Source organism: Ochotona curzoniae, unplaced genomic scaffold, assembly GCF_017591425.1.
Source record: "Ochotona curzoniae isolate NIBS_2020 unplaced genomic scaffold, NIBS_Ocur_1.0 scaffold_3835, whole genome shotgun sequence".
NCBI classification, from domain to species: Eukaryota; Metazoa; Chordata; class Mammalia; order Lagomorpha; family Ochotonidae; genus Ochotona; species Ochotona curzoniae.
This window is the reverse complement of record NW_024467114.1, coordinates 29,343,599-29,364,867: the sequence shown is the minus strand read 5'-3', so window position 1 is coordinate 29,364,867 and position 21,269 is coordinate 29,343,599.

The window sequence follows — 21,269 nt, the reverse complement described above, 5'->3', positions numbered from 1 at the left end:
TTATTCCTGTACCCCCCCCATCACCACTTCTTGTTGCAGATGTGCCTTCCTGGCTGACTTCCCCATGGGCTAGTGGGTCCAAGGCTACTGAACCAAGTGGCTGCCACTGTTTGGGATGGACACGCAGAGTCAGTTGAGATTGAGATTGAAAGTGGAGTGGAAACTGAGCACTTTGGGAAACCTCCAACAGCGAGCCACTGCCATGAGGGCAAGCTGCTGGTCCTTCATCTCTGTAGGCATCATGAAGTGTGCTGGATGACTGAGGGCAATACTAGCCTCCTTGCTGTGTTTCTTTGGTGGAAAATGAGAGGATCAAGGGTTGTTCTATGGTTGGAACTACCTTCCTGAGACACAAGCTGTTATCTCAATCATGGTCATGTAGCAAGGGCACAAGGCTTTTCTGTTGCCACTTTAGAAATATATCAGGGTGTTTCTTTTCAAGCTACCCCTCTGAGATTGGTTGCCTCTTACTGTGTATTTAAATGACAACTAGCAAGGGGACAGAATTGGGGATAGCAATTTCTGTGGTGCAGCCAGCACATCCTGAACCCTCTCTGCCAGTGTGGACCACATTGTGAGTTGGCCACTCAGTGCCCTTCTGCAGATGTCCTTGAAGTCAAGGTCATGCTCCAGTAAGTTTCCTGAATTTTTCTAAAGACATCTGTGATGTCACAGCTTTTGAGTCATTGACACAGATATTTGCTTTTTTAAATGCTAGTAACAGAAAGTTAAAATCAAGTAAGACTGCAAGTTTACCTTACGAGTTCCTGGGAAGGAGATGAGACGGAAAAGAAACGGAGGGAATAGTGTTCTCTTGGGCAACTGACAGGGTTCCAGTTTATACACATTTAGCAAAGTAACACTTCAAATGTAGTTCAGCTCATACATTGGTTATGATTATCAGACTTGATATATAACTCGTGTCACATATGTGTAAGCAGGGAGTTCCAGGAGAGATAATAAGGCAGCAGGATCAAAGCACCATTGGTGTGAGATATTGATAAGGAACATTACTTGATCTAGGATAATAGGCTAACTAAGCACAGATGTTTGACACACATCAGGGAAGCACAAAATCACATCCAAGGACTCACTGGGGGCAAGAGTGCACTCTGGGTGAGAGGCCCTGCACCTCTTCTTTCCTGGAGCCTCTTCTCAACAGGATCCCACAGGCCTCTGCTGTCCCAGCTACCCTGTTGGATGTATTCCAACTTAAGACAGCATATGTAAAACAGAGATATTGTAAAGCTCAATGAATGTTAGCTCCCATGTATGATTTCAGATTACCCTGTCAACAGTAAATTTTATTCTACATTTCTACATTCATTCATTCAGCAGATGACTATTGGGTACCAAGTGTTTATCAAGCACTGCACTCCTCTGCTGTCTTGAGAGGGTGAAAGTGAGAGTGAAAGCAAGAGAGCGAGTGAGAACACAAGCAATGGCCCTGGTGCAGCTGGGCTGAAGCCAGGACCTAGGGACTTGGTTTTACATCTCCAACATGGGCGTCAGGAACCCAGTTACTTGAGCTATCACCACTGCTCTCCAGGCCAGAGTGAAGACGGAACCAGGCACTCCAGTGTGGGATGTGACTTCTCAATTAGCAGCTTAGCTGCTCTGCCTTTACCAAAGCATCTGGCTACTGTATCTACAATCAGATTTAAGAGCCACCAGTGGAACTGTGATACTTAGGAAAAAACTCACCCATCTGGACACATGGTGAAGCAACTTTAGCCAAGCAGGTCCACTAACTCCTGGGATCAGCCTGGGTTGATGTCATTACTGCACATTTTATTGGGTGACTGCATCTTGGATTTAGAGTCCAGGCCCCTTATTTATTGCTATTCAAACTCACTGTTCCAAGAACCAGAGCAGGAGTTAGGATGGCTCCTCCTGTTCTGCCAGTAGCCTTGGACTGGCTCTTGAAGAGCTCGTTTAGACCTGCTGTGACTTGGTTTGTTCATCTGTAGAACAAAAAGGATGGGTTAAAGCAATACATGTGTAACTTGCATGTGCCTTCCGGTACTCTGTGGCCTTCTGTGACTGGAAGTTTCTTATTTGTGGGGCTGGTGATTCTAAGTGCCCATGCCACCCACCTCGGACCTCACTTTTGAGCAGAGAGTGTGTGTATGATCACTACAGTGCCTTTCAGTTCTAGAACTAGGACTCTAAGTGTAGGTTCACTAATGAACTTGAACTTCAAGTCCTTGATCTAATCTTACTATAATGAAGATCTGTAATGATCAAGACACCTATGACCTTCCTGCAATACGCAAGTTGTCTGTCTCTTTCTAGGTTGTCCAACCCTTGCAAATCAAGGTCATTGCCTCACCTCAGCTCCCTCCTATGAATCTCTATGCATCCTAGGGCAGGGAGGATGAAACTCCTTATCACCTGTGAAAGCTGTTATGAGGAAATGAAGAAGCTTCAATTTCAAAAGCATGCTAGCATTCAGGATGCAATGATTTGTTCTCCAGAGTAAGCAATAACAAATGAGCACAATATTTTAATATGGATGACTTGATGAATAAGGATAAGCACTGGGCAAGATGTTTTCTTTTTAAAAATTACATGAAACTCCACGCAGTACCAGAAATTCAATGGAAAATAGGTTATTGCTGGTGTTCCCTCTAGAGATTCTGAGAATATTCAATAGGGGACAGCAGGGCTGGTTAGAAGATAGACTCCATAACAAGCCAGGGGAAGGAGAATCAGGAGTGTGACTCCTGGAAGTAAGAGTACCTGTTGAAGAGTCTGATGTACCAGTAAGAGTTGCAAAGGCAGCTGGTACAAAGGGCAGACTTACATAGCAATGTGACCCAGAATTTTCAAGTGTTTTTTAGGACTTGTCAAACATCATTGTCTCTTTATGGTAAAGAAGTTGGTGGCTCTAGAAAGTGACAGAATGATAAGAAAGAGGGAAGACAGTATAATTTTCAACATGTGGATTGCTCTCCAGCTAAGAGCATGCTAGCCCAGTCTTCATGAGCTCAAAGAGTACGGTTCCTGGAGAGAGGGCATGATTCTGTCCAGTTCTACTGGCATTCCCTAATAGAAAATTAATCAATTCATAAAGGAAACTATAAATACTGGTCACTTGGCATATTCATGTTCAATTAACTTTTTTTCTTTCAATCAAAACAAGACAAGCCATCATACAAAATTGCTATGGAGGAGGAATGTTTGCCTGGAGAGTGTGAACACACATTTCCAGATGAGGGGTATCACCAGGCATTCCCCACTGCTCACAATCAATTCTTCCATAAAGGCAGCAAATAGCAAATCACACTGAACATGCCTCCTGATCAAAACCTGGAGTTAACTCAGGAAAATTATAGACAAATATTTAGCTAAAACTTGTACCCACTGTGGGTTCCTTGTATGTTTCATAGGAGCCACAAGAAAGTTCTGAAAATGATCATGATGTTTAGATAGACCATGTCAATAGACAGCCACATAAAGAGCTACCTTGGTTATAGTGAGTTCCCAGATACCACTGGCACTTGTAGTTACGCTCATTGGTGTGAGTCTCTGTCTGTGCCATTACATAAGATGTTTCCCAAATTAATTTCAACACAGACAAACTACACCAAATCACAGGTCAAAACCCAGCATAGAAGTAGAGTTACACCTCCTTGTGCCAGACACAATGGAGAGCCCAGTGTCACAATAAACAAGCAGAATCTCTCTTCTTACTTCTTGGTTTTCCTTTTCCTTTTTAACCTAGCCCTTGTTCTCATCCTATTGCCATGGGCGGGCATTCTAGACTGCAAGTTGCCCCTCCCATCCCTACCAGGCTGGCCACAGCTGAAGAAAAATGGTGATCATACAGGCTTCCCTGTGGTGGAGGAATGGAGGAGGGAGGAGGGGTCAGTCCTGCCACCAGAATATTTGGGGAGGATCAGAGACAGCCACCCCCGCCACCGGCGGGGGGGCGGGGGGGGCACAGCCTCAGACAAAGTGGCGGGAATATGTCTTTCCTTCCCTGTGGATCACTCGGGGCTTGAAGGTGATGGCAGCTGCACGTGGCCTGGTTGAGATTCCAGCTGGAGTTTGTGTCCACTCCCTGATCTTTTGTCCTGGGCTTAGAGAATGTGTGCATGGACGGATGGGGATGTGGTGAGGGAGGAGGAGAATGGCCATGGCAGGGTGTGGGCAGTGACCTGGCAAGGTGGTGACCCAGAGAATAAGGCAGAGGCTGTTCCATTTGGAGCAGCTACCCTGTCCCTCCACTCCTTACATTTATCTTCTCCCTACAATCCAAGGACATGAGTTTCTTACAGATTCCCAAAGCTATCACTTTCTAAACAGCCAGAAGGCACTGATGGTCATAGCAAATCCTGGAAAAGGGAATGTTCTTCATCAAAAGGACCCTGATTTCCTCTCTGCACCTTCCTCCTCTGATTCAGCAGAATCTCAGCTGAAGCCCAGCTGCAAATATATCTTTTTCAGTTTATTTGTTTGTTTGTTTGTTTCTTAAGTTTTATTTGAAGGCCCAGCATGGTAGGCTAAAGTCCTCACCTTGCACATGCCAGGATCCCATATGGGTACTGGTTCTAATCTCAGCAGCCCTGCTTCCCATCCAGCTCCCTACTTGTGTCCTGGGAAAGCAGTTGAGGACAGCCTAAAGCCTTGGGACCCTATACCCTCATGTGGGACCCAGAAGAGACTCCAGGATCCTGGTTTCAGATTGGCTCAGCTGTTGCGGCCACCTGGGGAGTGAATCAACAGATGGAAGATCTCTCTGTCTCTCCTTCTCTTATATACTGACTTTCAAATAAAAATAAATTTTTTTAAAAAAATATTTATTTGAAAGGCAGTGAGACAGAGATTTTTCATCTGCTGATTCACTGTCTACATGGCTACAACTAGGGCTGAGCCAGGGGAGAGCCAGAAGCCAGGAACTCCATTGCTTTCCCAGGTGCATGAATAGAGAGCTGAATCAGAAGCAGAACATCCTGGACTTGAACTTGTACTTGTACAGGATGTGAGGATTGCAGACAGAGGCTTTGCTTGCTGTGTCATAGTACTGGACCTAAGGGCTTCTTTTCTTAAAGATTCATTTATGTTTATTAGAAAGGCATATTTACAGAGAGAAGGAAAGACAGGAAGAAAGAGATTCCATCCACTGGTTCACTCCCTAAGTGGCCAAAACGCCCTGAGCCGAGCCAATCCAAAGCTAGGAGCCAACAGCTTCTTCTGGGTCTCCCACGTGGGTAGAGGTTCCCATCCTCTACTGCTCTCCCAGACCACAAGCAGGGAGCCAGAAGGGAAGTGGGGCAGCCAGGATATGAGCCAGTGCCCATATGGGATTCTGGCACATGAAAAGCAAGGACTTTAGCCACTAGGCTACCACACTGGGGTCCCCAAAGGCACCTTTTTTAGGGCTAGCACAGCACAAGACCCCCAACCCCAACCCTATGGCTCTGTATTGGCTGTAGAGGATGGCTTTGGCTTGACAGAGGGCTCTCTCTGACAGCCCATAGATAACTTCTATACAGCCCCACCCACTTGTGTATACTTTCTAGAAACTCTCTGCAAAGGAGGTGAAGGACTGCAAACATCAGCGGCTAGCCTCCCAGGAGGGAAGCCACAGTGAGGAACGCCAGCCACGCTGATTCACCTTACCTGGCTGCAAGCTGCCGGCTTTAGCAAACAGAACCCGCCTGCAACTACTCTCCCTGGGTCTTGGCTCTGGGCCCCCAGCACATCTGATGACTCATTTGGTTTCATGCAGGCATTTCATGGCCCTCTGTGCCCCATTTTGGATCCTCCCCTTATTTCTCTGGGGCCACCCAGAGAGGAGCTGAGAGGTGTCAATAAGGTTTCCAATCATGGAGATCTGGGACCCGATTGGCAAGGAGAGGCATGAGCCAATCCAAGATGACTCAGAGGTGGCGGGCAGGGACAGCAAGGAGAGCAGACATTTGCAGGAGGTTGGGCAATTGACTCATTAGGAAGGAATTTAGGGACAGAGAGGGAGCAGTAATGTCGCAAACTGGTACCAAGGAGCAATCCCCTCTCCCCCGCCCCGCTCTGCACTAAGGCAGCCTTTTACCACACGTGGCTGCAGAGACAGGGTCAGGTGGAGCCAGTGTGAGTGACAGCAACCATGTGCAACAGGACGCCTGAGTTTTATCACCAACTCGGTCTCATTTCCATTCACACGAACTGAATTTCCAGGTGACGAGAGCTAAGTCTCTGCTCCCAACCCAGAAGGAGAGCTTTGTGAGATATGGCCTGGATCCCTCAACGAACTCCTCACAAGAAATCAGTGTTCTGCCCGAAATGAGGCAGAAGGTGGCAGTGGCCTGGACTGCAAACGTGATGGCAGAGGCTTGCTCAGCTGTGACGCCTAAAGCTGCTCAGGTGAGAGTCCAGCCAAGGTCGGCCAAATGCATCATCATCAGGCATCGTGGGGACCCAAGGCTGTCCTTGGAGATGTTCTAGTCTGTGCTCACCACTGGAACTTGGAATACATCAAGGAACAAAGAAGAGATATCTCTTGGTATTCCCAAATGAACTGACTCCAAACCTCTGTGGACCCCCACATCTGCAGGTACTCAAGCCCCTCACGTAAGATGGGTTACAAGGATAGAATCTGCATTAAGATCCAGGCATAGCCTCCCATATACCTCATCTCAGGATTGCTTCTGAAACCTAATAAAGATAAACGCGGTGTCAGTAACTACTAGACTATACTGTTTAGGGAATGAGAACAAGGAAAAGAAACCTGTACATTTTTAAAAGTTTTGCCATACCTGGTTGATGCTCTGGATGCAGACACTACAGATATAAAAAAAAAAACAACCAAACAAAAAAAAAAAACAGATATGCAAAACCAACCCCACAGGGAGCCCTACAAGTGAACACTTCAGCCCCCTGGATCGAGATTCTTAGGAAAGACACTATTCCAAAATAGCAGCCATTAAACTAAGTACATGGTGTGGTATGTTAGGAGAAGCCAGGATGGATATCAAGAGAAAAGCAGTAGAAGGGTGTGGGTCCCAGTGCTCAGGGGCAGGTGTTCAAGCTGGTGGTTACAGTCCCCCACTCTCACATAGGATAGCCTGGGCTTCAAGCCCAGCTCCAACTTCCTGCTGTTGCAGACCCTGGGAGGCACCTGGTGGTGGCCCATGTCACTGGGTTTCTGCCACCCGTGAGGAGATGTGGATTGGGTTTCTGCCCTGAGCCAGTTTGGTCTTGGCTGTTGAAGGTCTTTGGAGACTGACTCTCTGACTCTCAAATTAATATATATGCAATAATATATTATATATAATGATAATCAGGAGGCTCCCTTGAGAAGTGGTGTGAGAATGAAGCCTTGGAGGAGGTGAGAGGTGAGATCCACTCCACAAGGTGTTTGGAGTCCTGGGCACAAGCCCCAGAGCCCTCCTCCATGTCAGTCAAGCAGGGAGGCTCTCCCATCAGCACACAGTACAGCATCGAGAGACAAAGTTCTAGGTGTTCCTTGCCTCACTTGCTCCTACTCCTGGGGAGCCCTTTAGTAATCCCTTGATTAAAATTGGATGGTGAGTCATTTGCCAGAACAGCCTCCTGGGCCTGCCTTGATGGGGTCCCTGGGTTGAGCAAGGCTCCAGGGGAACTTGGGACACAGACAGATGGCTGCCGCAGCATTAGCACAAAAAGGGACAATGAGTAAAATCCCAACAGGGATCTCCTTATTCTTGGAGTATGTTTCCTCCCCCCCTTCCCACCAGCTCTCCTCCTAAACACTCAAATGGGAGGACGTGCCCAGGGCCAACAGCTTTCTCTTCTGCCCAAGGGTATTATGTAATCTGGCCTGAAGACCAGATCTCTGCAACAGTCCAGGCAATCATCCTCACTGCTCCCTGTCAGGCCCACCTCCTGGGCCTTCTCAGATGCTCTTGGCTTCTTCCCCACCATTGCCGAGACAGCAGGATGGGCAGCCTTGCCACCTGAGCCCCATTCATGGACACGGATGCCCAGAGTCTCCCTGGTCTGCAGATTCTGAAAAGTCCTAAGCCAAGGCATCACCATCTGCACCCCCCGCTAGCCAGGTGTGGCAATGCACAGTGGTGAAGGCACCTGCAGGGCATCAGCAGGGAGTTGTCCTCTCTATATCGTGGCCTGGTCTAACAACACAGCAGGTACCTCAGAGAAACGCTAACAATTCTGTTTGTTGCCTTGGGCATGCATCTCTGAAATAGGTGTCTGCCATCCTTGCTCTAAGCACAGGATGAACCACAAAAATTCAAGTGCACTTTTTCTACCAATGAGAAGGGGCTCAAATTGCTTCCAAATCTGTTTCCTTCCACTCCCAGAGTCTGTTTGAAATTTTACACCTAGAGCTTGGTGCGATAGCCTAGTAGTTAAATCCTCATTTTACACATGCCAGGATCCCATATGGGTGCTGGTTCTAATCCCAGCTGCTCCATTTCCCTTCTAGCTCCCTGTTTGTGGATTGGGAAAGCAGTTGAGGATGGCCCAAAGTCCTGCACCTGTGTGGGAGAGACCTGGAAAAAGCTGCTGGCTCCTGGCTTCAGATTGGCTCATCTCCTGTCATTGTGGCCACTTGGGGAGTTAATCAGCAGATGGAAGATCTTTGTCTCTCCTTCTCTCTGTAAAGCCGGCTTTCCAATAAAAACAAACAAACAAAAAAGCAAGAAAAAGAAACTGCACACCTAAGCAGCAATCCACATTCCCCTCTCTGCAGGGAACAAGCATTTGATGGCCTTACCCTGGGTTGGGGTCAAGGTCTTAGAGACACCGGGGGGGGGGGGGGGGGGTGTGTGTGTGTGTGTGTGTGTGTGTGTGTGTGTGTGTGTGTGTGTGTGTGTGTGTGTGTGTGTGTGTGTGTGTGTGTGTGTGTGTGTGTGTGTAAGTGAGCGTGTGTTTTTTCTCAACTCCCCCCAAACCAATAAAATGCTTTAAGTTGTGCTATTGAAATGTTTTCAAACCCAGATGATTCTCTAGGATTTCATTCAGCCAAGTTCATCAGGGGCATTTTGTGCTTGCCTGGCGGGGATCAGTGAAGGCAATTTTCAGGAAACAACTTCAGGGAGATAATGTCTGTAACACCTCTAACACATTCCTTCCCCCTTAACATCCAAAGACGCTCTTACCAGTTGGCTTCCTCTGGAGCCGACTGTGGCTTCCTCAGCAGCTGCACAGTGGCACATGACAGGGAGAGGAAACGCCAGGCCAATTTCACAACACCTCGTCTCAGGGCCTCCCAAGGCACTCCCACTGCTCTGCCTAGACTCAGCAAGTAAGAGAAAGGGAGAACCCAGTCTCTCCTCTGATTGGAGTGTGGGCCTTTGCATGCCTCTGGGATCTGCCTGTGAACTTCTGTTCTTGGGGTCATCTGCTGGCCCCCAGCTGCTTAATGGCACCCCAAGGCAGGGTGCTCACAATGCAGGTGACCATCACACCAGCCCATGAATGAATGCTCCCTCTTCAACCATGCTTTCAGGTATCAAAGAATAACTTTAGATAGGCATGCAAGACCAGTTCCCATATCTCTTTCTTAGCTCCCTCCTCTAAGCTGCAGTCCCCCAGGAGCCAAGTCCGTTTCCACAGATGACTGCAAGTGCAGTACCTTCAATCCCATCTGCTGACCTCTGGCCTTTTCTTTGCAGAGGTCTTACTTCTGGAAACTTTACCTTCAACTCCAGATATCGCATCCACCTTCCCGGCACCTCCTCTATAAAGCCTTTGTGGGTGGCCCTCCCCTAGGAATTTGTTCCTACTCCTTCACCCCCTCCTTACTTGGTGATCCTGGTTCTTGACTGCTAAGCTAAATTCTCAGTCCTTTTTTGAAACTTTATTTACTTATTTTACTTGTATGGTGCATGCATACACACACACATACGCTTTCATACCTTGGCTCACATCTCACTTTATTCATAGAAGGAGCACAGGGCAGCAGATGTTTGGGGAAAGTGGGAAAATCCCAGAGCAAGCTGCCTGCAGGTGTTTTGAGTTCCACCCCTCTGTTTGGAGCTAAGTATGGGGGGGGGGGGTGGTGTTTGAGAGACTGGAACCTGGCCGGAGCCAGACAGGCAAGGCTCGAGGTGGTTTGGAGGTAGAAAAAGTTCTTCAAGAATCTCCAGCTTGCTCAGGAGTGGAGACGTTGAGGGTGAGCAGAGAAAGGGGGGGGGCAAGATTTTCAGAATCCGGGGTACGAATCAAGAGCAGAAACTTGATGTGTGCTTGTGTTGAGGCAGGTGCTGATGAGTGAACAGCCTCAGAGAAAGGCCACCTCATGTCTGAAGAATTCTCCAAAATGAAGGTCTTAACCCCAGGGCCTTGGGTAAGGCAGGGGTGGCAAGAGTTAATAGGGCTGGAGCACTTCCTGCAGGCAGCTTGACAGCTCTTGTCTTTGCACCTGTCTCAGTCACTTGGCTTAGAGCTTCTTAAGGGGCAGGGATCAAGTCTTGTTCATCTTCATTACCTCCCACATCCTGGCACTCAATAAATAATGGTTGGAGAATTGAATTGAGTTAAATTGGATGAACTCAGGAAAGAGGTTCACTTGATAGCATCTAGATTCAATTTTAAATAGCTTTCAAACATTTTATGTTGCCCGACTTGGCTCTGAGGAGCAAAATGCTTCTTTCCAGAAGGTGTGTTTGCCTGGAAATCTGAAGCTAGCTAGCAGAAAAGGCTTCAGCATGAATTGCTGCCTAAGCCTGGAGCCACTGCTGCCAGCTCGGTTTCAACAGTGTGCTGTCTCTGTACTGCTAACTCAGAAATGTAGACGCTTTCTCCAATGGTAAAGAGGGCAGAAAAAATGTGAGTATAAAACTATCCATACCAGGGTCAGCACCATGGCACAGTAGGCTAAGCCTCTACCTGTGGTGCCAGCATCCCATATGGGGACCAGTGCAAGTCCAATCCAGATTCCTGCTAATGGCCTAGGAAAGCAGTGGAGGATGGCCCAAGTCCTTGGGTCCCTGCACCCATGTGGGAGATCTGGAAGAAGCTCCTGGCTTTGGACTGGCCCAGTTCTGGCTGTTTTGGCCATTTGGAGAATGAACCAGTAGATGAGGTATCTCTGTCTCCCTGTTTCTCCACTTCTCTCTCTGTAACGGAGCCTTCCCAATAAAAATAAAGCAAATCTTTAAAAACCAGCTATACCTTACTTATTTAGAAGAAAGCCCCAATACTCAGCAGCTTGCCTGTGAACTCACTTGAGGATTTTTTCATTGGAATTTTCCAGTGACATTGGCAATGCAGACCTCATTAGCCCCACTTTTCAGGTGAGGAACCCAAGGCCCAGAGGAAACTCCCATCAGTGAGTGGAATCACATAGTGGCAAATCCAGCAAGTATCCACCACAATGAACTGAAGCCACCAAGAGTTACACGATGTCCTATGGGAACCAAGGGAGCATCTGTCTGTGAGATCCCAACCCAGAACTCCTGGTTCTGTGCCTACCAGTCTGTCCAGTACTGGAGCTGTCTTGCTGAGCCCTCAGCTCACAGCCGCAGAATGTCCATCCAGTGCTTTCTCCCAGCCCTGCTGTGGAATGGCTACCTACAAAGGAAAAACAAATGGAGGTACTGTGACTACCAATCTGGGTTTTTCATATTAACCGACATGGTGAAAACCAGATCCAAGACTGTCCTTGTAATACGCAAGCCATCCTTATAGAAAGATGAGCATGTTGCCTTTCACATGGTCATGAGGTGGTGTGACTAGGTAGTAGCTGGATTAGGTCTGTGTGAGCTGGAAGTTGTGCAAGGCACTGGATGTGATTCTACCCATGAACTTGTCAATCACAGCCAATCCCTTTGCCAAGAAGCACCTGCATTATCCAGGATCTAAGTGGGGAATGCCATGAAAATGCTGAGCTCCACATGGAACTAAGGAAGGTGACTTCATGCCTGTAGGGGTAGCATTCCATATCTCATAAGATGCCAAAACTAGGGTGGAGGCTTGCAGAGTGATTTTTTGGTCCCTAGTATGCCAAGGACCATGGCTGGAGAGCCATGAGAAAGTTTAGATCCATGTCCACATCAATTCAAATGTCCCAAAGACTTCCATGTTCAACTTATCTAAGTTGCACGGTGGACAGAGAAGACACTTTCTAGGAACCCCGTAATAAAACCTTCTGCTAAAAATGTAAAGAACTCCTGTTGATCAGAGAATGCCATCTTCATTTCCCTTTTGTCAGTTTGGATGCTTCTACTCAGTCCTTTCCAAAGAGCACAGTGACACATGGTATGAAGCATGTGGGGCTTTGGACAGGCCCATGGGGTGGTTATCGTTAGAAGCTGAGACCTGGCTGGGGTTTATTGTACAACTACAGCAGGTTTCCATACTCTGAAACTGTATGTCCATCCATTCTGCTGGCTTGCTTCCATCTCACCAATGTTCGTGGTGTTACCAACACCACCACTCTTTTTTTTTTTAAAGATTTATTTATTTATTTCAAAGTCAGAGCTACCCAAAAGTAAGGAAGATCTGGTTGATTCCTCAAATGCCTGCTACATCCAAGACACAGCCTGTAGCCTGGAACCCCACCTAGGTCTTCTGCGTGACTGGCAGGGGCCCAAGGACTTGAGCCATTCTCTGCTGCTTTCACAGGAGCATTAGCAGGGAAGCTGGATCAGAAATAAAGCAACCAGGAATGGAACTATTACTCATATGGAATGTGACATCCCAAATGGAGGCTCAACCTGCTATGCCATGGCACTGGCCCCTTGCCCTACTTTTAAGATATAATAATTCTGCCCATTTTCTTAGAAACTCTCATAGGCTGTTGATCGCCCTTGCCATAGTTGCCCACCCCTCTTGGATCTGTGCTTTCTGGTGCTGACTGGCACTGCTCCCACTAAGAGGCTAGAGCTTCGCTACTATCTGAATATGAGCAGGGTTGTTGATCTGCTCAAGCCAACAGAGTGCAGGAAAGTGCAGATGTGTGAGTCTTGAGTTCCCCCATCTCCAGTCCTCGGACCTCCCTGTAGGAGAGCCTCCCTGCTTTTCGTTGTGCTCTTGAACCTCTAGACCAATAACATAAATACTTCTGGAGGCCCAGCTGGGGAATGAGAGCCAGGAGATCCAGTACCCCGCTTTCTGCTGCTGTGGCTGTAACTGTTAGTTCCCTGACCATCAGACCTGTGAGTTAGGCAATCCCAGAGCACCCAGATAGCAGCAGGCCTGCTAATAAACTTCATACCCCGGGGTTATGTCATGCAAGCCTGGAGAGACACAGGAGTCTCTCAGGTCACCTAGACTGAGGGGCTGAGTAAACCAGTGCTAATGGAGCACTGGGGAGGTGACTGCTTACTGAGCTAAGAAGTATGGGAAACACCCACAGTAGCCCTGGCAACTTTGAGAGTACTCTTCCACTTAATGATGGGAATTTTTGTATGGCAGGTGAATTAGTCATCTTTCATCCATTTGATTGTCTTAGACACTATTAGCCTGTGCTTAAAAATTCACACATCATACACATATTCACAGGGAGTCACAGACACGCTTGGCAAAAATATGATTCTGGAATTTTTTTTAAAAGGCACAAAACACAACCCCACACTGTTTTTACAACAAAATGAAAATTTTCAAATGATTAAATATGATTACAACAACCTAGAGGGTCAGTGGTTTTATTTTAGACATTTCATCAAATACTCAAGACTTATTAGAGAGGCTGTGATTTTTCAATAGAGATATGGCCTTTTGTCTATTTCTATAAATAAGTTTGGGGAAATACCTAAACATGCTCACTCATTTATACTTGTGTCTTTTACAGTATTGCGGGGGGTCAATGATAGAGTGGAGTGGCTACAACAGCACCCCCTGTAGCCCACACAAACCACTATATTAATTCTCTGACCATTAAGAAAGGGGTCTCCCAACACTTAGAGTGCAGTACAAAATATGTTTAAATATGTATCTTAAAACAGTCATTACTCTAAAAAGTATGAACATGAGCTTGATAAAACCTGGCTAGCTACACTGCAAAGAGAAAGATAGCACACAAAGGAAGAAAGGATACAACAGACTATCATGTCTTACACACAATGCAGGAATGCACCTGCTGTGAAGTCCATTGTACAGATTTCAAGGCCAGGTCTTATAAATCAGTGAGTGAGTCATGAACAATTTACACCAAGTCGAGCACTCCTGGGTTTGGCCATCTGGTTGTGGCTTTTTGGTTTTTTGCTGGTCTATTAATTATTCACGTCCCTCCAAGATCACCTGATCCTTTTCCTTGAGCCACCATCAAATTTCAAAGATATCAGAGCTTGTAGCAGGAAAAAAAGACAGCTGGACGGGAACATTCACCTTGCCAAGCTTTGGCCCCTTGCTCTCCAATGATCTCCAGATGGTCCTGTCACATTCCTGGTGGCTGGACCCTGTGACGCTGGGCAAGGGCTGGCAGGTGTGGCACTGATGACACTTCTACCAAAGCAACTCACTCCCTCCCCTTGCTCAGGCTTTGGCAGATTGAACCCTCACCCCCGGTTCCAAGCTCCAGCAGCCCCATGTCCCTGAGAGATTGAGGCACTGGCTGGTGTCTAACTCACAGAAGGGTGAGGCCACAGATGAATGGATGGCAAAAATGGCAGGCCACCAGCTTGTCCTAAAAGCCAGGAAATTAATCTCATGGGAAGCGATTCTGGACATCCAAGTCTTTATGGTATAGTGCTGGGCAGTGGGAAACCCCCGATTTTTATTTTCTGCTTTTCTCTGTTTTTTTTTTTCCTTTGTAAAGATTTATTGACTGATTTGAAGGGCAGAGTTACAGAGAAAAAGAGAGATTCACTCTCAGGTGACTGACAGCTGGGGCTGGGCCAAGACAAAACCAGGATCCTGGAACTCCATCCAAGGCTCCCATGTGGGAGGCGAGGGTCCAGGTACTTGAGTCTTCCTCTGTTGCTGCTTTAGGCACATCATTAGAAAGCTGGATTGGAAGTAGAGTAGTTGGTTCATTCCCCAAATAGCTACAATCATTACAATAGCTGGGCGAGGATGGAGCCAGGAACTTGGAACTCCATCTGCATGTCCCACATATGTGGCAATGGCTCAAGCACTTGGCTATTCACCTGCAGCTTTGCCAGGCACTTAGCAGGGAGCTGGATCAGAAGTGGCGCCACTGGGACTCTGGCCAGCATATAGATGAGATGTGGGTATCCTAAACTGTGACCTTCCCCCCTGGGCTACAATGCCCACCCCTTTGTCTCCTTGCACTGAGATGCTTTTTTTTTTTTTTTTTTTTGCAAATGTGAATTGCATATAGAGAAAACAAAACACTTTAAAAAATGGTTCTAGAAGTTTCTCAGACCTGTCGCTAAGGTAATGAGGCTGAGGAAAGCTGATGATCAGAAACTGTGTAGGTGCACACCTTCATTCTGAGCAGTGACAGCTGCCCCCTGCAAACCTGGCCTCCAAGTTGTCTTTGAATAAAACCTTCCACGCACAAAAGTTTAGCTAGCTGATTTGTCTCGAACCTGTCTCAGTGTCTCCCGTAGGCCTGCTCTGGTCTGTGCTGTGCTTGGGTACTCTGGATTTTGCTGAGGCAGTAGGCATCACAGCAGCATGCCAGGCCAATAGAAACACCTGCTGGGGTGTTTCTAAGACCCAGCTGTGTTTAGGAGCAGTTGTTCCCCAGGCCTTTTTCCTCAGGTTAGCTCCATCTGGGAAGCAGGTCTTTGTGGAATGCCTATCAGAGTCTGAGCTTGCTGGGGAGGTCAGCCTGGTCCCTGCTGAGCTTTACAGAGGTCAGCAAGCTGAATGTCCCCCAGAGACTGACAGTGTACCTATTGCCAGTGTGGGCCTTGCTTCCTGCCCCAAGCCCTTTCTCCTCGTTGGTGAAACACTCGGACTGTAAAACCATTCTGCCTCCACCTACTTTCTTGCTGGAAGATTCCAAGAAAGCTTCTTCACTCCTCTGTGTCTCAAGTCCCTTTGCCCAAACAGTACAAATAATCCTCCCTGCTTCCCCCCTGGAGGCAGTTTCAAAGGTTAGGGTGGCTATGGCTTCAAATGATGAAAAGTGTGCCCAGCACATGATGAAGTTCATCCAGGTGGGATGCTCTCATCACTGATTGGGTATGGGGGTCGAGGGGTTCAGCGTGCTGTCTTGGGTCGCCCTTGCCTTGGGCTCCTTTCTGAACAAAACCAGTGTCTTGGGTGTGCTGTCAGAGGCCAGGTTAGACTTCTCTGTGTGAGTGCTTCTGTATTTGGGTTGCAGGGGAAACATGTAAGTGAGCACTTCAGAGACGTGTGGGCCCAGGTGATAACACACCTGTTACCTGGGGGTCTCTGAGCCCCACTCTCCCCAAGTCACACTCTTCTTGCCCATCTGTGGGGCCAGTTGGCTCAGACTGTATCAGCTGCCATGATACTGGGTAGCTGGCAAACAACAGAAATGCACTTGTCACAGTGCTGGAAATGGGAAGGCCAAGAAAGGGCAAGGCATGGACGATGTTCAGTGAGGGCCTGCTCTCTGCTCTAGGGATCTAGGCCTTAGCTGTGTCCTCCTGTAGTGGAGGGAGACAGCCTGGCTCTCTCCTCCACGATCTTTTTAATAAGGACCCTAGGGCCCGGCGTGGTGGCACAGTGGTTAAGGTCCTCGCCTTGCACGCCCAGGATCCCATATGGGCGCCAGTTCTATCCCGGCAGCCCCGCTTCCCTTCCAGCTCCCTGCCTGTGGCCTGGGAAAGCAGTCAAGGATGGCCCAAAGCTTTGGGACCCTGCACCCACATGGGAGATCCAGAAGAGGCTCCTGGCTTCGGATTGGCATAGCATCGGCCGTTGTGCTCACTTGGGGAGTGAATCATTGGACGGAAGACCTTCCTCTCTGTCTCTCCTCTCTGTATATCCGCCTTTCTAATAAAAAAAAAATAATAATAAAAATAAATCTTAAAAAAAAATAAGGACCCTAATCTCATTTGTGAGAATTCTGTCCCAACGGCCTTCTTAGCCCCCAAAGATCCCATCTCCCAACAACCTTCCCTTTGGTGAAGAGGTTTCAGTATGGAATCTTTGGTGAGTAAAAACTTATTTATCTACTTGAAAGGCAGAGTTAGAGAAAAGGAAAGACATACACACATAGACATACATACACAAGACATGGGAGGTGGGGGAGAGAGAGAGAGATCTTCCATTTGCTGTTTCACTCCTCCAAAATGGCCACAAAGGCAAAGTGTGGGCCAGGCAAAAGCCAGGAGCTGGATGCTTCACCACACGGGTCTGCCATGTGGGTTGCAAGCACCCAAGCACTTGGGCCATCCTCTGCTGCTTTTCCAGGCACATTGGCAGGAAGATGAATCAGAAGAGGGGCAGCAAGGACCTGACTTGGCACCCATATGAGATGCTGGCACTGCAGGTGGTGGCTCAGCTCACTGTCCCACAATCCCGGCCCCTCAATAAGGAATTGTGAAGGAACACAAACATTCAGAACATAGTCATTTGGAAAAATATTCAGAATGTTAAGATGCAACTAGGACAAAAGTCCAAATAATAAATTCAAAAAACAGATAGGTAGAGAGATTCATCACTTGCCAAGTGTGTCATTTGCTCAGTGAATTCCTGGCTTCTGATGGTGTCATGAATTAATACATTGCCTTAATCACAGATGGCCAGAGAGAGACTAAGAAGGCACAAGCCCCCTCCAAGCTGTCAGCTCTGTACCTGGAGCCACTCAGGATGGTGGCATGCCAGAGACTGCAGTCACCACTGAGCAGTGTTAACAGCATCTTTTACCTGCACTTGAGCTAAGCTGTCTGATGGCTGCTACATTATAATGAAGCAGGCCTTTATGTTTAGGCTCTAAGCACAATTCTTTCCCTTCCCAGGATAGCATAAAATGCTTCCCCAGATGATTTCATGAGTTGAGCACACCTTGCAAAAATAGCACAATTATCTACAATATATTTAGAACCTGGAGACTCCTAGTATCACCCCATGTTCAGGGAGTTTCGGGGAGGCTGAATGCCAAACTGTGAATCCCTCCCTCAGCACGCTTCCTCCTCTCTTTAAGATCAATCTTGAAACCAGGAAGAACAGCTGCCTCACAGACCATTCAAAGCAATGAATTCCTGACACTCTTCCCTTGCTCCAGTGTACACAGCCCCTCACAGAGAGGCAGGCTTGTGAGGCCAAGTCCCAGCCAAGGGTGATCCCAAATAGCCTATCTCTCACCCTCGCACCCAAGCCTGGAGACATTCCATGTGTTTTTCCAAAGGGGGCGATCTGCAGGCTGGGAGAAGCTCCTTCATCCCAGGTCCTGGCCCAGTCTCCTCTTGGCTGCCCCAGGAGAGGACGGCGTGAGAGCCACATCTCATATCCGCCACTCTCCTCACACAAAGCCGTGGTTGCCAGTGGGTGGCGGTGAGGGAGGGGGAAAGATGTAGCCTGAGAATGTGCCTTCTGATTTCCACCACCACCCTCAGCTTGAAACAGCCCCACTACTCCTGGTGCCGTGCCTCAGTTTCTTCCTTTGTAACATGGTGCTATCCCTCCTGAGGATGGGTTTCAATGTGAAATTAGCAGGTAGAAAGTATGGGTGCCAGTTTGAGCCTCAGCTGCTCTCTGTCAATCCAGCTCCCTGCTACTGTGCCTGAGAAAGAGGTGGAAGATAGTTCAAGTGCTTGAGTGGCAACATCCACATTGGAAATCTGGAGGGAGCTCCAGACTCCTGGCCTTGAACGAGACCAGCTCCAGCCATGTGGCCATGTGGCAAGTGAACCAGGAGAGGAAAGGCCTCTCTCTCCCTCTCTCTGTAAATCTGCCTTCCAAATAAAAATTAAATCGTTAAAGAAATTATGACTTTGAAAAATTAAAGAAAAAATGAAGGAAGGAGGGAAATGATGGAGGAAGACAGAGAGGGAGGGAAATATAGTCATTTTCTTAGAACTGTACTTATGAAGCAAAAAATTTTTTTTGAAAAAAAAAAGAAACAGAAAGAAAACTGTGTAGACAAAGGCAAAAATGGGCCAGAAAAAAAAAAAAGGTTAAAAACAGATAATAAGCCCTCTCTTTTCTCTCCCACAAAAAAAACCCTTAAGATATTGTCACAGTGGCTTACACATAGTACATGTTATGGACTGAGTTATATACCAGAGAAACCACCATGCAAAAGCCGTAATCCGCAGGACCCCAGACTGTGACTGCATTTGGATTTAGGGTTTTCAAAGAGCTCACTCATGGTAAATGAGGTCAAGTGGCTAAAGGGTAATTAAAAGCTGAGCATTTTCCAGGAACATCTAAAAGCCTCTTGTGTGACTGGGGTTCTATAAGGGCAGTAGGTCAGGACACAGGTACAGAGGGAAGACCAGGTGAAGACATAAACGCCCTGCTATCCACCAAGGAGTGAGACTCAGAAGGAATCAACTCTCCTACACCCTGACCTTGACCTTGTAATGCACTTTAGTTGAGTTAACCGCACTGTCTCATGGGATTTTTTTGAGGCAATCCTACCTACCTCATACAGTCAGGCACGCCAGCAATTGTACCAACTGCTGGGTAGGTCACCTGGCACATGACAGATATGAAACCTACATTAGATTATTTTCTGCACTGCTCCCTCCATGCCCCTGGTTCAGGGATTCTCAACCCTTGCCTCACATGCAAATCACTGGGGGAGATTTAAAATTTCACCCAGCTAGGCTCAGAGCTTCTGATTGACTTGGCCTGGTGGGCAAAGGCGACAACCACTTCCCACACTTGGCAAAGTGCATTGATGCTTGCCTGTTTAACACTCTAAAGTTTCCCAAACCTGCGTAGTAATGATCGGAACATATGTGTCATCTCCTGGAGCCAGCATCCTCCGGCAGCTTGGCTCCAGGGGGCTGGCATTCAAACCACAGTGCAGAAACCCAGGTAGTGGGTAGGCTAAGGGTCTGGGTGGCAGCACGTTTTTCACCAGAGCCAGAATCTGGGGCAATTGATCTGATGTGGAATTGAACACCATTGCCCAAGGTGTTGATCAGAATTGGTAACCCTGACAGCTGGAGTGGTATGTGCTTTAGGTTCTACTCAGTTTGGGTGGCAAGAAGTGGGAGCCCATCGCTAGCAGAAAACCTAGGAGAATTCAGGACACTGAGATGAAAGATCTTTTTGGATAGGACTTCCACAGTACTGGCACTGAAGCCAACAGACCTGCGGAATTTTTGTACCCAACTAAAAAGGTTTTGCACAACAAAGGAAACAATCAACAGAGTTACGGGGCAACCTAGAGACAGGGAGAAAGTATTCGTAAACTCTTCATCTGACGTGAGATTAATATCCAGAGTATGTAAGGAACATAAACAACAACAGCAAAACAAGTGATTCTACTTAGAATGAGGAAATGATGTGAATAGACATCTTTCAAAGGAGCAGGATATAAGAGAATGCTAACATCACTAATCATTAAAGCAAGTCATAACTACTGTGAGACACCTAACAATAGAACCAGAAATCCTACAAGAATGCAGGGACAAGGAAGAAATCTCATACACTATTGGTGGAAACATAAATTAGTACAGTGATTATGGAAAACAATTGGCCCTTCCTCAAAAAACCTAGAACTATCACATACCCTGGCATCCCATGACTGGACACATGTGCAAAAGAAATGAAGTCAAATGTCGAAGAGACATATGCACATCTATAGTCATCATGGAACTGTTTGCAACAGCCAAAATAGTGAATCAACCTAGATGTCCATTGGTGAATGAGTGGATAAAGAAAATGGGTGATATAAACAAGACAGACTATGCAGCCATTTAAAAAATTATGCAATGATGTAATTTAATTTTTAGCAACAGGAATGAAAACTGAGGATGTGATGTTATGTGAAATAAACCAGGCACAGGAAGACAAATCCTGTACATTCCCCCATGTACACAAAAGTTCTCTCAGAACCAGAGTGCAACAATGGCTGTCACAGGATGCAAGCAGTAGAGGGGAGAGGGCCAGATGGGAGAAAAGAGAGTTAAGGTATAAGGGGTGAAGTTGGAGGGGAGGAATAAGCTCTGATGCCATGATATCATAGCTATGTTAACAGTTAATTGTGTGCTTCAGCATAGCTACTAGAGAGGATTTTCAATGCTCCAACACACAGAAACGCCACATGCTTGCAGAGGACAATATACCACTAATCCTTACTTGATCATTACATGTGGTATACATGTACTGGGACACTGCAGTATACCCCATACTTATGTATAATATGCATCAATTACAAATGAGATTAAAAATGTAAGAAGAATCTAAGAAAACATGAAAAAGAAACTAAAACTTGCTTTTTCTGGTCCAAGTCAAGAGGATGAGATGAAAAGATGTCA